General features: G+C 36.8%; 1 long non-coding RNA gene across 1 annotated transcript; it reads left to right on the plus strand.

The window, feature by feature from the left end:
• Positions 1–313: 313 nt before the first annotated feature.
• On the plus strand, positions 314–1,650 carry LOC125585607. The gene is made up of 2 exons (XR_007322588.1): positions 314–648; positions 1,429–1,650. It is a non-coding gene; the product is annotated as an uncharacterized LOC125585607 (long non-coding RNA).
• The last annotated feature ends 13,713 nt before the right edge of the window (positions 1,651–15,363 follow it).

Here is a 15,363-nt window from a genome sequence, read left to right on the forward strand (position 1 = left end):
GATAATTTGGTTCGGTTTTTTTTGCCCAAGACTAGCTAGTGAGGGGGCTCAATAAATCAACTAAGCATTTCATAGTAAGGAACTGATTATATAGTATTCCTTATGTTTTATAATGTAAGTAGTTTAAAAATATCATTTAATCAATAAATTCAACCAATTTTAGAAAAGCTAACTATTTAATTGGCTAAACAATATTGAGAAATTAGGACGTATATGCACAGATTTCACAGATATTAGGAAAATACCACGTAACTATTCCAATTTATTTTAATACCATTTCACCCCTACAACCAAACACGCTTACTCTATATCTACTCTACATATAATATCAGAAGATATCACCAGACCCACCTATTCTTCGTTTGAGCCCTTTCTAAACAGTAATATCCCCCAAATCCTTTTTTTCATTTAATCAAAAATTATAATTTTTCTACAGAGACCAAAACTAGAGAATTTACCGTCGGCCATTCCACAGATTGTCACCACACCGGAGCCTGTTGTGGTCACTGATTTTGACATCAAATCAGAGTCTGGGTGAAACGAATCTCAAGAAGAAGGAGAGGAGATCGATGGACCACCCTCCCGCCGAAAATAGTTCGATATTGTGTAAGTCCCACACACGCTAGAGAGCTGGATGAAAAATGCAAGGTAAGTGGTAGCTGTTACCAAAAGAGTTGTTGATATCTGGAGACCAATTTAGTTCTGATGTTATCCAAGCGTATTAGGTGTTACTCATGCGTAGTAATTGTTACCACAAGAGTTAGTTGCTTTTGTTGCTCTTGTGGTTGTACGTATAGGCAGTTGTTTAGCTATAGTCACCTTTGCAAATTTTCTGTTACTCCGAGTTAGTAGTGAACTAGTGCATTGTTAGTCGTTACAATGCATGTTAGTTGTTACCAAAAGAGTTATTGATATTAGAGACCCTTTTGGTTCTGAAGTTACCCAAGCATAGTAGGTGTTACTCCTGCGTGTTAACTGTTACCACAAGAGTTAGTTGCTTTTGTTTCTCTTATGGTTGTACGTATAGGCAGCTGTTGAGCTAGCCACCTTTGCAAAGTTTTTGTTACTCCGAGTTAGCAGCCAACTAGTGGGTTATTAGTCGTTCCAATGCATATTAGTTGTTACCAAAAGAGTTGTTGATACTGGAGACCCTTTTGGTTTTGACGTTACCCAAGCGTAACAGGTGTTACCCCAGCGTATTAACTGGTACCATAAGAGTTAGTTGCGTTGTTGTCCTTGTGGTTGTACATATAGGCAGCTGTTTAGATACAATCACCTTTGCAGAGTTTCTGTTACCCCAAGTTAGTAGCGAACTAGTGGGTTGTTGGTCGTTACAATGCGTGTTAATTGTTACCATCTTTCTTTATATCTAACTAACCAGGAGAAAGCCATATGTATATTATCTAATGTTTTGTGACTATACCACAGGTTGAAGTGATTTCGATGGTAGTTGATGCAACACATTCTCAGAAGAGCTGACGTGAGAAGACAAGGTTGATGAGGAACATGTTGGCAACCTTGTACGACTAATCGAGCAAGGTCATGTGTTCAACAAGTCTATGTACGCTATATTTAGATTTGCTGTGGATTTTTTTTTTTTGATTTTCCAGTGTACCTTACACAATAACCTAACAAAACGGCTATTGAAGATCTCCCGAATCAAAAAGTGTTCACTTTTCTCCTTAGGTTTCTAGACTGTAGGGGTAAAAGGGGAATGTAGGACGCAATTAGCTACAGTTCCGATGGGTTATTTTCGCTTTTGGGTACTTTCTTAATTTTGCACAGATTTAGGTATATTGATCCAATTGTCTCAACAATATTTAATAAGTAAAAAAGTGCATTGAAACATGAAAACTATTCACATTATGAATTATTTCGCTAAAACTACGTACCTACAATATGAAACAGAGCGGGTAGTTCTTTTCATTTTGGAAGTATCATGGAAACAAGAATGAAAGAAAATAAAGTTCAGAAGATCGTGGAAAAGGTGTTTAATGATTAGACACTGTTGACAAATTACTGAGTATAATCGTTTGGGTTGTATTTGTGTGGTCTGGAGGCACAATACAAGAGTTATTCTCTTCTTCGAAAGTGGTCAAATGGTAAAGTGTTCGGTACAAAAAGAGGATAGTGAGACTGAGCTCGTCTTCTCTTTTGTCTATGTCTTGAATCTTATGGAAGATCGTAAAGAGCTGTGGAGAGACTTGAAAGATCATCAAAACTCTCCCATAGTCAGATTCTTAGGAGATTTCAATGAGACAGTTGAGATGGAGGAATATTCAAATTATGATATTTCCCGGAGAATAACTCCTGGTATATATGATTTCAGAGGCTTGATACATTATTGTTCACTGGTGAATTTGACCACTCATGGACCTCTATATACATATAGTGTAATAAAACAGAGGATGGGATGATTTAGAAGAAGCTAGATAGGGTATTGGTAAATGATGTTTGGCTGCTCACATACCCACGTTTGAAGAAGGAGGAGTTTCAGACCATATAAGATGTCGAATCACTTAAAAGGCAAACCAGGAGAAGAAGCGTAAACCTTTTTAAGTTTGTTAATGTGGTAACACAGATGGATGAATTCAGGCCGACTGTGGAGAACTTCTGGAAACAGACTGAGCCGATTTATTTATCCACATCATCTTTCTTCAGATTCCCCAAAAAGCTAAAGGCCCTAAAACCAGAGATCAGAAAGCTTGCAATAGAGAGGATGGGATGTTTGGTGAAAAGCTCTCATAAGGCTCTATGCTATAAATAAGAGGCTAACCTAAGTAATCCTTTTAGGCGAGCTGTGAAAGAGGAAAATGAAGCTTATAAGCGATGGAATAAAGTTTCGGGGCCAAAGAAAGTTTTCTAATGCATAAAGCTAAACCACAATCACTCTGGCTTGCAGTTGGAGACAGAAACAACAAAACTTATCACAGAGCCATAGTCACTATAGAAAGTTTTCCAAATACGGTCTTCTCCTTTGTTGTTCCACCAAGTAAACAGAGGACTTGTACTATCAAGATCAGTCAATTAGCAATCCTCTATCAGTTCTTGGAAGTCCTTCCATCCAGCTCGGTGACTTAGCCTCTCCAAATGTTGAGAGTGTTCTTCAGAGTCTAGAATCTTATTAAAACCCCTTAGAATAACCCATGAAATATCTGTTGCATTAAACTGATCTTTATGACGCCTGATCTTTTCCCAAAAGACGATCAAATCAGGGTTTTACTATATTTAACCAAGACTGAACTGTATCATGTTTGCGTGTATTGTCAAAACCGTGAGTATTGAACGCCAAAAATGATCGTCATGATCATTAGTTCCTCCATGAGGAGGACTTCTTATTGTTTTGCTGTGATGGGAAAATTTATGTTCTGGTGGTGCAGGGTCTTTCCAGTTGAGCTATTGACCTCTTGTCAAATATTTAGTATTATCTTTAAGTACAAGAAATGTAAACTAATATCTGCTTGATAAACACGTAAAGCTTAATAAACCGTTGTAGTTGAAAGGCCAAATCCAAAAGATGCGCTGCATCATCTGGTTCTTTGAGGTTTGATTACGTGGGGGAGCTTGATTTCTCTGTTCTGCTCCTTCTTTCAACAATACTGTCTTTGGTATCGATTCCTCTTTCAAGGAAGAAGAGGAAGAGGTTTCCTCATCATCTTCTATCTCTTTTTGAATTCGCTTCCTCTATTTCTTCTTCTTCCTCCTCATGAGCTGAGAGAATATTGAAACGGGAAGGTGAAACCTCGTTTCTACAATCATCGGTTTTCTTTTCTTTTCGTATCGATGTTACGAGGCGAAGCCTTTCCATGCCTCATTCCAGTGATCCACTACTTTGATTCTTGGATCACATTAGTTCCAACAGGTTCATAGGTTTTCTCTTTTATCTGGGATGATTGACTAGTACGCGGAACTTCAGTTTCCTCATTTCTTTTACCTCGGATGATTTGTGTTATTTATGTGTATCCGTACTTATAATTGATTATAGAATTTATGGAATAACCAATATATCGAGTTATTTTTATATTCATTTTGGTTAATAATTTAGTTATGCTTATAGAATATATATATCATAAAATTTTATTTTTATTTATTAAAAAAAGAAACTAGTATTAATCTAAAGAAAGTTAACAAATATGATCTAAAACTTGATTTTAAAAGAACAAAAATATACCCCAAATTCAATCAAATGTAAAAATATCCCAAAATGCTAGTGATTGTTTTATATGTTAAACTAGTGTATTTTTCTGTGCTTTATATATTTTTTGTTCTTTTTCAATAGTTTGAACTCGAGCTTGTATGGATCTTCTTGAATGTTCACTCCAATTTGAATTTTTCTAATTCTCGTATGTTTTGCCACACAAAACCAGAAATGATTAGATGTTTGATAAGCACCTTTGATTATATCTTGAGAAATTTGCGTATAAACTTGACATATAAGTTTATTTTTTTCTTTACTATATCGGCAAGTACATAGTGACATTTTTAGATAGGTATAAAATGTTATAGTGTTGTGAATAAAATATTGATCTGAATGAAAACAATATGTCATGTGATGCTATTTATAGATTTATATCCCTTGAATGAAAATATGCCACTGCAGGAAAAATAATTAAATAATATCTCATTATTGTAGATTTGACAATACAACAAAACTTAAATTCAATATTCTCAAACATATTTATTAATTTGAGTGAATTTGATAGCAGCATAAAAATAATCCAAAGAATTAAGAAATTTTTACAAGACTAGACGATACCAAAAAACGATGATTCCAAGAATTTAGTATCTTTTTACCAATCTTCAGAAGATTTAATAACACAATAAAAATATTTTAACACTAGCAAACATATTTTGACAATATAAGACAATACAATGAAAGTGGTTCCAAAATTCTCATACTTTTCTACATAGTTTGAGCTGATTTGATAATACAATATATTCAAAGAATTCACATTAACATAATTTTTTACAAGATTAGACAATACAAAGCAAGGTGATTACAAGATTTTCAAAAAAATTACCAAAATTGAGAAAATTTGAATCATTTGATAAAACAAAAAAAAAATCAAAAATTTCACTCTAGCAAACATATTATGAGAAAATAAGACAATTCAAAGAATGATTCAGAAATTCTCATGTTTCTCTACAAGGTTTCAGCTGATTTGAAAACACAATACAAATAATTCAAATATTTTTTTACTGGCAAACATATTTTGACAAGATAAGACAATACAAAGAAAGTGATTCCAAAATTTTCACATTTTTCTAAAAAGTTTTAGCTGATTTGAAAACACAATACAAATAAACTATTATTTTTTTCGCTAGCAAACATATTGTAGCAAGATAAGAAAATCCAAAGAAATGTGATTCTAAAATTTTCATAATTTCTACAAAATTTGGGCTCATTTAGGAGCAAAATAAAAATAATTTAAAACTTTTACATTTTCTATTTACTATGACAAGATTAGACAATACAAATAAGAACAATTTTAAGATTCTTATAATGTTTTAAGATATTCTAATAAGATTAGACCAAAAGTTATAAATAAATTTATAGGTATTTAATTATTGATTATAAGATTTTTACACTTACTTTACCAATTTTCACCAGATTTAATAATATAAAAAAATCAAGAGATCTTATACTAGTTGACAAGGGCTCTGATTGTTACGGATTTTGGCTTTAGGTTTTGATTTTAGATATCTAGCTTTAGAAAATTTGGGTCTGAGAGCTGTGGCTTTAAAAACTGTAGCCGTTATTAAATTTTGTGGAAATATATTTCGTATTAAAATTGTAAAAATTTAAGATTATAATTATCTAATAATTAGAATTTTATTTAATGATATATATAACTGTAAAGTATTACAAAATAGATTTCAAAAGAACTAGAGAAAAATATTATTCATTAATTAGTCAAAAATTTATTTAATAAAATTAATTTAGTATAAAAAATAAGTTTTCAATATTTTGGGGAAAGAAAGAAAAATAACAATATAAAAATTAATGAGTCTGACCAAAGAAGAGACAATGAAAATATGAAAAAAAAAAGATTTTAGACAAAAATAAAAAATAAAAAACAAAAACAAAAAAAAATAACTGCAAGTGATTTTCAAAACTTTAGAGAAAGAGAAAGCCATCATAGGTTGATTGGATAAGGGATGATGTTGTCTCTCTCCTTCTGCTCTGTCCTCCCTCTTAAATCCGACACAGAGGAAGGACTGAGATGAAACTTCAACCAGAGTTTCTTACAAGCCCACTTCCGGTTAGCATGTTTGATTCTGGAAATCGGTGATTCCTTCCACACCGCCATCACCATCTTTCGTTTCCGGAAAACAGTGGCTTTGACAGCACCGATTTCGCTGGCTTTCATCTTCGGGGAAGCGGTGATTCTGACAGCACCGTCCTTTCGCCGGCTTTTTCTCCGGATTGATCCGGAATCAGTTCACGATCTACACCCTTAGTATTTCTTTGCCCAATCGACTCTCAATCTGAGAATCCATGTTGATTTCTTGGATCGATCGCAGATGATTGATGTTTCTTGAAGCGTAGATCCATGGTTCGAGATCTGCAACGGTTTTGGCCTCCATGGTGGAGTTTGGTCGTGCTTTTTCTCTGACTCCGGCGGAAGATGATGTCGTTTTCCGGTGGATGTCCGATTCTTGCGGTGACGGAGGTTGCATGTCGGTGAGGTGAGAGGGCTTCGATCTTAGGACACGTGCCCCTCAAGTGGTGTCTCGGTCAATATGTGGCAGTCTTGTGACGCGTGTTCCTCGCAGGTGAGGATATCAATATGTGTCCCGTCCATGCAACACGCGTGAATGAAGTGGCGCCTTCTAGGTTTAGGATGATGGGCTTAGAACCCAAAATGGTTGATGTTTGGTTCGTCCTAGTGTGTTAGGCTTTATGTTTGTGTTATTGTGTTGTTTTGGGTTGATCCTATGGGCTTTGTTCCTTTAATTAAATTTTAGACGAAAGGAGAAAAATGTTGATTGGATAAAAAAACTTTAAAAACTGTTAAACATTTTAAAGTCTTCGTAGTCTCAATACCAAGCGGGTCCAAGACTGAACAATACAAATAAAAATCACTATTCATGAGTTTTTAAGATAGTTTTTCACAAATTAAAAATATAAAAAGGTCAAAAAGAGTAATATTTCACTTGTAAGAATTTGAAATCTTAGTAAGAGATTTTCTCAACACATGTCAACTTATAGCACTACAAAAAAACGTAACTTTAACGAGGAAGTTTAACGAGGAAAAATAATCCTCGTAAAAAAACGTTGATTTTGCGAGGAAAGTACGTGGAGAAAGAAAAGCATCGTTATTTCGTCGTAAGGTAACGACAAAACATATTCGTCGTAAAGACGATGTAAATTGACGTGGCTTTTACGAGGAAATAGTTTTTCCTCGTAAAAGCCACGTAAATTTCGCGAGTGCTTTACGACGAAATATTTTACGTGTACTTAACGAGGAAATTTTGAATCAACAACTTGGTAGGTGGCTCACGTTTTTTTTTTGGCCATACAATTAATTTTCGTCGTAATTTCATAGTAAAATTACAACTACCAGATTCGAAATTTTCTATAAATATGGATGTTGGAACATCATTTTAAACACACCAACAACAAAAAACGTGAAAGAAAAAAAATGGCTGGCTCTCGGACTATTTACGAGTTGCGGAATTGGATGTATATGCATAGAGATGCTAACGGGAGAGTGACGAAAGAATACCTTGCGGGGCTGGAGACATTTATGCACCAAGCAGATTCAACACCGCTCGCCCAAGAAAGTGGTAAGATGTTCTGTCCTTGTCGGAAATGCAACAATTCGAAATTGGCAAACCGTGAAAATGTTTGGAAGCATTTAATAAATAGAGGTTTCACGCCAAATTACTATATCTGGTTTCAACATGGGGAAGGTTATAATTATGATCAGAATGAAGCTAGTAGTAGTAATAGCAATTTTCAGGAAGAACCGGTTAATCATCATTTGCATAATGAACATAGTTACCATCAGGAGGAGATGGTAGATTATGATAGGGTTCATGATATGGTAGCTGATGCATTCGTAGCTCATGATGAAGATGAAGAACCTAATATAGATGCAAAAAAGTTTTACGGAATGTTAAACGCGGCGAATCAACCACTTTACAGTGGTTGTAGAGAAGGTCTCTCTAAATTGTCGTTGGCTGCTAGAATGATGAATATTAAAACTGATCACAATCTACCTGAAAGTTGCATGAACGAATGGGCGGACTTGTTTAAAGAGTATTTGCCGGAAGACAATGTGTCTGCTGATTCTTATTATGAGATTCAGAAATTAGTTTATAGTCTTGGGTTGCCTTCGGAGATGATAGATGTCTGCATCGACAACTGCATGATCTATTGGGGAGATGATGAGAAGCTAGAAGTATGTCGATTCTGCAAGAAGCCACGATTCAAGCCGCAAGGACGGGGACGTAATAGGGTACCGTACCAAAGGATGTGGTACCTACCAATTACAGACAGATTGAAAAGATTGTATCAATCAGAGCAGACTGCTGCAAAGATGAGATGGCATGCCGAGCATACTCAGACGGATGGTGAGATGACTCATCCATCAGATGCAAGAGCCTGGAAACATTTCAACAAAGTACATCCGGATTTTGCTAGCAATAGCCGGAATGTGTATCTCGGATTATGCACAGATGGATTTAGTCCGTTCGGAATGTCAGGGAGACAATATTCATTGTGGCCAGTCTTTCTTACGCCATACAACCTGCCACCGGAGATGTGCATGCAACGGGAGTTGCTATTCTTGACGATATTGATACCTGGTCCGAACCATCCAAAAAGGTCCCTGGATGTTTTCCTACAACCACTGATAAAAGAGTTGAAGGATTTGTGGTCAACAGGGGTGAGGACGTACGACTGTTCAACGAAGACGAATTTTACGATGCGAGCTATGCTTTTGTGGACCATAAGTGACTTTCCTGCATATGGGATGTTGTCTGGATGGACTACACATGGGAGATTAGCTTGTCCATATTGTAATGGAACGACAGATGCGTTTCAACTGAAGAATGGTAGGAAGACAAGTTGGTTTGATTGTCATCGTCGATTTCTTCCCATTGGCCATCCTTACCGAAGAAACAAGAATTTGTTTAGGCACAAAAGGGTTGTGAGAGACACTCCTCCACCATATCTAACTGGAGAACAAATTGAAGCACAAATCGACTACTACGGAGCTAACGAAACAGTTCGTTGGGGTGGTAATTGGCATGTCCCTCGTAATATGCCTGATTCTTACGGTGTTCATCACAACTGGCACAAGAAGAGTATATTTTGGGAGTTGCCATATTGGAAGGATCTTCTTCTGCGCCACAACCTCGATGTGATGCATATAGAGAAGAATTTCTTTGAGAACATCATGAATACAATATTGAATGTCCCAGGGAAGACAAAAGACAACATAAAATCGAGGTTGGACTTGCCGGATATTTGCTCAAGAAGCGAGTTACATATTAAAAGCAATGGACAAGTTCCCGTTCCGATATTCAGACTGTCTTCAGAAAAAAGTCGGTGTTGTTCAACTGGGTGGCATCAGAAGTGAAGTTCCCCGATGGGTATGTTTCAAATCTCTCTAGATGTGTTGAAAAGGGTCAAAAGTTCTCTGGGATGAAGAGTCATGATTGTCATGTCTTTATGCAACGACTACTGCCCTTTGCATTTGCGGAGCTACTTCCAACAAACGTACATGAAGCACTTGCAGGTTCGTAGTGTTTTATATCACAATAATTTTATAACGGTCTAGTTTGCAAAATAATATACGACTAACAATGTGTTTAATTGTTTTTGGAATATAAAAAGCATTGGAGCATTTTTCAGGGATCTGAGCACACGCACTCTTAAAGAAGAAGTTGTAGAACAGCTTCAGGAGAACATTCTCATCTTATTGTGCAACTTGGAGAAGATATTTCCTCCTGGATTTTTTGACGTCATGGAGCATCTAGCTGTCCACCTCCCATATGAAGCATTGCATCGTGGACCTGTACATTACAGATGGATGTATCAGTATGAGCGAGCCATGAAATATTTGAAGGGAAAAGCAAAGAACCTCGCCAAAGTTGAAGGTTCTATAATTGCTGGAAGTTTGACGGAAGAAGTTTCTCACTTCACATCGTACTACTTTGCGTCAAAAGTACGTACCCGTAGAAGAGCTCCAAGAAGATATGATGATGGTGGAGTTGCGCCAACATATGCAGTTGCTGGTGTTCCAGACATCTTTAGCCAGATTGGACGACTCGGTGGGAGTCTAAAGAGGTTTGGTGGTCGAGTGAACAAGACGCTCATAGTGCACACACCTATATTCTACTCAATTGCGAGGATCCATTGATGCGTTATTTTGAAAGGTAACATATATGGACACTTCAAAACACATATAATTAATTATATAATTGCAAGAGATTCATTCCTATGAAATGTGATTAATTTTACAGCCTATTTGTTTCTCAAGTCGAAGAAACATTTCCTGGTATATCCACAAGTGACGTAGACAAAAGGAAAGATCAGCACTTCATTAAGTGGTTGCGGAATCAGGTATTATAACTCAAACTATTTTTTCATACATGATTTGTATTTTAATGTTCTCTTTATTTTTGCAGGTTGATTATGACGACGATGCAGATTATCCTAAGTGGTTACACGAAGTAATTCAATCTCCACTTGTAAAGGTCACCACATCACAGATGTATTTCACACGAGGCTACACTTTTCACACATATGAGTATGGTAGACAGCGGGCGACCAGTAACTATGGAATATGTGTGTAAGGGGAAACATATTTCTACGGGATCTTGACGGAGATTATTGAAGTCGAATTTCGAGGGATACTGAAGCTGAAATGCGTCATCTTCAAATGTGAATGGTTCGACCCCGTCGTCAACAGAGGTGTTCGGTCTAACAAATTTGGTGTAGTTGATGTCAACGGTGGACGTCGGTACAACAAATTCGAGCCTTTCATCTTAGCTTCACAAGCAGACCAAGTTAGCTTCCTTCCATACCCTCGGATGAGAGATTCGGGTATAAATTGGTTAGCAGTGATCAAAGTTACACCTCGAGGACGAATCATCAGTGGAGAAGTCGAGGAACCTGAACAAGAAGTTGATGACATCCTTCTCATTGATCCGCATAATCACGAATACGAAGATCTTACCGATGATGCCACAGACGAAGCTGTAGAAGACGAGTTTAATGAAAATGATGATATTTCTAGTGATGACGAGAATGTCGATGTATCCGATTGATGTATTTGATTTTGTGTAGTTTATTTTATGAATAAGGTAATGTGAGAGTTTGTTTTATGAATAAGGTAATGTGGGAGTTTGTTTTATGAATAAGAAATTGTGGGAGTTGTTTTATAAATAAGTAAATGTGGGAATTGTGGTTTGGAATGGAAATAAAGATGGGGTTTGGAATATATGAAGTAGAAGATAAGGAATATGGGGTTTTGGGGTTTGGGGTTTCGGATTTTAGGGATTTAAACGTACTGCTCGTTAATTCCTCGTAATTTGACGTCCAATGTACGACGTAATCCTCGTTTATTCCACGTAGGACAGAATCGTCGTAAAGAACTCGTTAGCTTACGTGGAAATAACGACGAAAGTAAAAAAAATAAAGAAAGCGAAACCCGTTAATTCCACGTAGGACGGAATCGTCGTAAAGACCTCGTAAGGTAAATTGACGTAAATACCACGTAAAGTAAATGACGAAGGAGGCACTCTTTAATTCCACGTAGGATGATTTCGTCGTAAACACCTCGTAACAGAAATCGTCGTAAAAACCTCGTAGACTTAAAAACTAGAAAAAAAAAAGAAAAGAAGAGAGACACCAGATTTACATGTGGCAAGACTTCCAGCAATTATAATACTTAAGTCTCGCCCACATAAATTCTAATATCTTCTTCTCTTTCTTTTTTTCCAAATATTTCTAATTTGGTGAAAAGCGAGACTAGCTACTTCTTCATAGTATAAAAACTAGAAAAAAAGAAAAAAAGAAAGATACTAGAATTATATGTGGCGAGACTTAAGTCTCACCCACATAAATTCTAATATCTTCTTTTTTTTTTTTTTTAAATATTTCTAATTTGAAAAGTATTTTGGTGAGGAGTGTGATTTGAGATAGGGTGTGTTTTGTGAGTTTGTGTGTGTGGTTTGAGAAGGAAAGTTGTGGGTATTTATAGAAAATAAAGGCTCGCTAATTCCTCGTAACTGGTTAACTCGTTAATTCCACGTATCCCATTTCGTCGTAAAAACGTCGTTAACGAAAACGCGGGCCTTTGTATTTCGTCGCTATTTCGTCGTAAATGAAAACGCGGGCCTCTGTAATTCCTCGTAAGTTTACGAGGAAATTACGAGGACAAGTAATCTTATATATATCCCGAGCGAGCTCGCTCCGTCTTTCCTCTCCACTTCCTCTCCACTTCCTCCCTAATTCGTAGCAATGGTAAGTCTCTCTAATTCCTCTCTAGTTTGATTAGTTTAGGATAGATTAGGTGGTTAGTATAGGGAATTTAGATAGGTTTACGGATCTTATGTTATTTAGTGTTGATTAGGTGGATAATGTTGGGAAGTATATTGTTCACGAAAATTTAAAAAATTAAATTTTTTTCTCAGGTTCGAAAAGGTAGACTTACTGCCCATTACAGAGAGATGTTCGGTGAGCCGGGTAGTCGTTTAGACCCGTCGTCTTCTTCAGCTCCCGGTTCTTCGGGTCAGGAGACTGTCCCCGAGACTCAGTACACTCAGAGAGTCATTGGATCTCCTTCTTCTAGTGCACCATCGGTTCCTCACGTGCCTCCCCAGATGGCTCCTCCTCCTGTGCCTCCTACGATGCCGGCACCTCCGATGCCCGCGGCCGAGATTCATCCCGATTTGATGGTGCCTCCGAGTGCTCCTTACTCGCAGTACACCGTAGAGGACATTCTCCGTCTGCCAGGCAGAGAAGGTTTACCAGTCATCGACCCCGACCGACCGGACGGAACTTTATGGTATGTTTCATTATTTTTTTATTCTTTTTAAATTCTTTTATAACTTTAAAAAATAATTTATATTTTAAATTTGTATTTTTCAGGTGGGGGATTGACGGATGTCTTGCATCGGACGTAACCGACACGATAAAAGGTTACTTCTCCATGCCACATCCGAACTGGAAAACGACGCCCCACTACGTCAGAAAGACGTGGTTCAAAATTTACGCTGTAAGTTCTATTAATTAAATATATATCTTTAAATTTTTTATTATTTATATATATATTTTTTTCTGAAAAACTAATTATAAATTATTTTTTCCAACAGCAAAAATATAATTGGGCCTTGGGGATCACTGAGAGGGTGAGGAAGAAGTTTGTCGCGAAGGCGAAAGTTCGCTTGTTGGACACGGTCTCCAACTGGAAGGGTGACTGGATCGTGAAGGGGTATGAGCGTGGCAAACCCGCTGAGCTCACCACGGATGTCTGGGATGGCCTCATCTGATATTGGCGTCTTCCTGATTCCATTAGAATCGCCCAGTCTTGCTCTAACTCCCGTAACACAGTCGATGAGCACGGGAACGGGCCGATGCTTCACACTACGGGCCAAAAACCCCACGCCGGTGTCCGTTTGGAAATGGTAATTAAAAATTTAATTATATTAAATTTTTAGTATATTTTTATATATATTCTAATTAACAACTTTCTTAAATGTTTTTTTAGGCCAAAGAGACGGGAGAATTCCGAGCAACAAGAACAAGAGGACCCACAAGAACAAGGCGGGCCGATTTATAGATGGCAAGTCCGAGCAAATCTACAACGATTTGGCTGCTCGGGTTGAAGAACGCCAGACCCAGCTGACCCAACAGTCCACCGATGGATTACCCGTCACCTTATCCACACCTGAAGTGGATAAGCTTTACGAGGAGGTAAATTTTCTAAAATTTTAATTTTCTTAAATATTCATTTAATTTAACTTTAAATTTTTACTAACAAAATTTATTTTTTGTTTTTAAGGTTGTCCCTAAAAAAAAGGGACGGACGTTGGGGATTGGTTCCGTCAACGATGTTCCGAGAGCGACATCGTCTTATGTTCAGCGACGGGATGATGAAGTCTCTCAGCTGCGTAGGGAGCCTGAAGAGCTGCGTAGAGAGTCTACTCAGCTGCGTAGAGAGTCTACTCAGCTGCGATCTCGTATGGGTGGACTCGAGGGCTTCTTGGACGTTGTAGCGGCCACAAATCCGGAATGGGCGACTTTGTTGAGGAACATGCGACAACAAAATCCTATCCCAGGCCAGTCACCGACCGACGAATCACATGCCGAGGCGGATGTTCAGGCGAGGAGTGATGAATTCTACGAGGCGATTAACGACCACCCTTAGTTCTTTTTAATTTCGGTTCTTGTATTATGAATTCAAAACTTATTTATATATAAATTTTGGTTTTGATTTTTTTAGAATTTTAATTTTATTAATAATTTAAATAATTTAAATTATATTTATAATTATAATTTTTTATATTTCTATAAAATAATGAAACGAAGTAAATTCGTAGCTAATTTTGCGGCTTCTTTACGTGGAAGCTTAACGTGGTTTTTACGAGGAAACATTTACAAGGAAATAACGTGGAAATCTATCAAGGTTTTTACATTTTCTTTACGTGGAAAGCTGTCAAGGTATTTACGTTTATTTTACGAGTATTTATTTACGTGGGTTTTACGAGGAAAGTTTTTCGTGGTATTTACGAGGAAACTTAGCGACGTCCTTACGTGGAATCTTTACGTGGTCTTTACGACGAAATATCCTCCTTCGCTTTTACGACGAAATTATTTCCTCGCTACTTTACGACGAATTAGCGAGGATATATGCGTTACGACAAACGTATAACGACGAAACGGGTTTCCTCGCTAATTCGTCGTAACACTGCTTTTACGACGAAGTAACGAGGAAAACTGCCCTCGTAAAACTTGTGTTTTCTTGTAGTGAGATATCTTATATTTTTTAATGATTAAATATATTAGTTAGGAACTATATAAAGTTTTCACCAGTGTTGATGTTCTACAGATTCTCTGATATTTTATATGAGTTTTATGTGTTACAATTCGTTTACATGAAAAAGTATTTGAAAAAAGAAACAAATAAGGTTAATAGCGTCACAAAAATAGAAATCGGGACTCGAGTCAAAAAATTATGCTTCCATATATAAAATAATATACAAACAAAAATTATAAAAGTCATGGGCGACATAATTAGCGTGCGTGGAAAATGTGTTAGTTAGACTTAGAAAGTTCATACTACGTACTATGTAGAATAATAAAAAAGCTTTTGGGTTGCAACTTGCAAGTCGTTTTTTCAGGCA

Source organism: Brassica napus, chromosome A2 (genome assembly GCF_020379485.1).
Source record: "Brassica napus cultivar Da-Ae chromosome A2, Da-Ae, whole genome shotgun sequence".
Lineage (NCBI taxonomy): Eukaryota > Viridiplantae > Streptophyta > Magnoliopsida > Brassicales > Brassicaceae > Brassica > Brassica napus.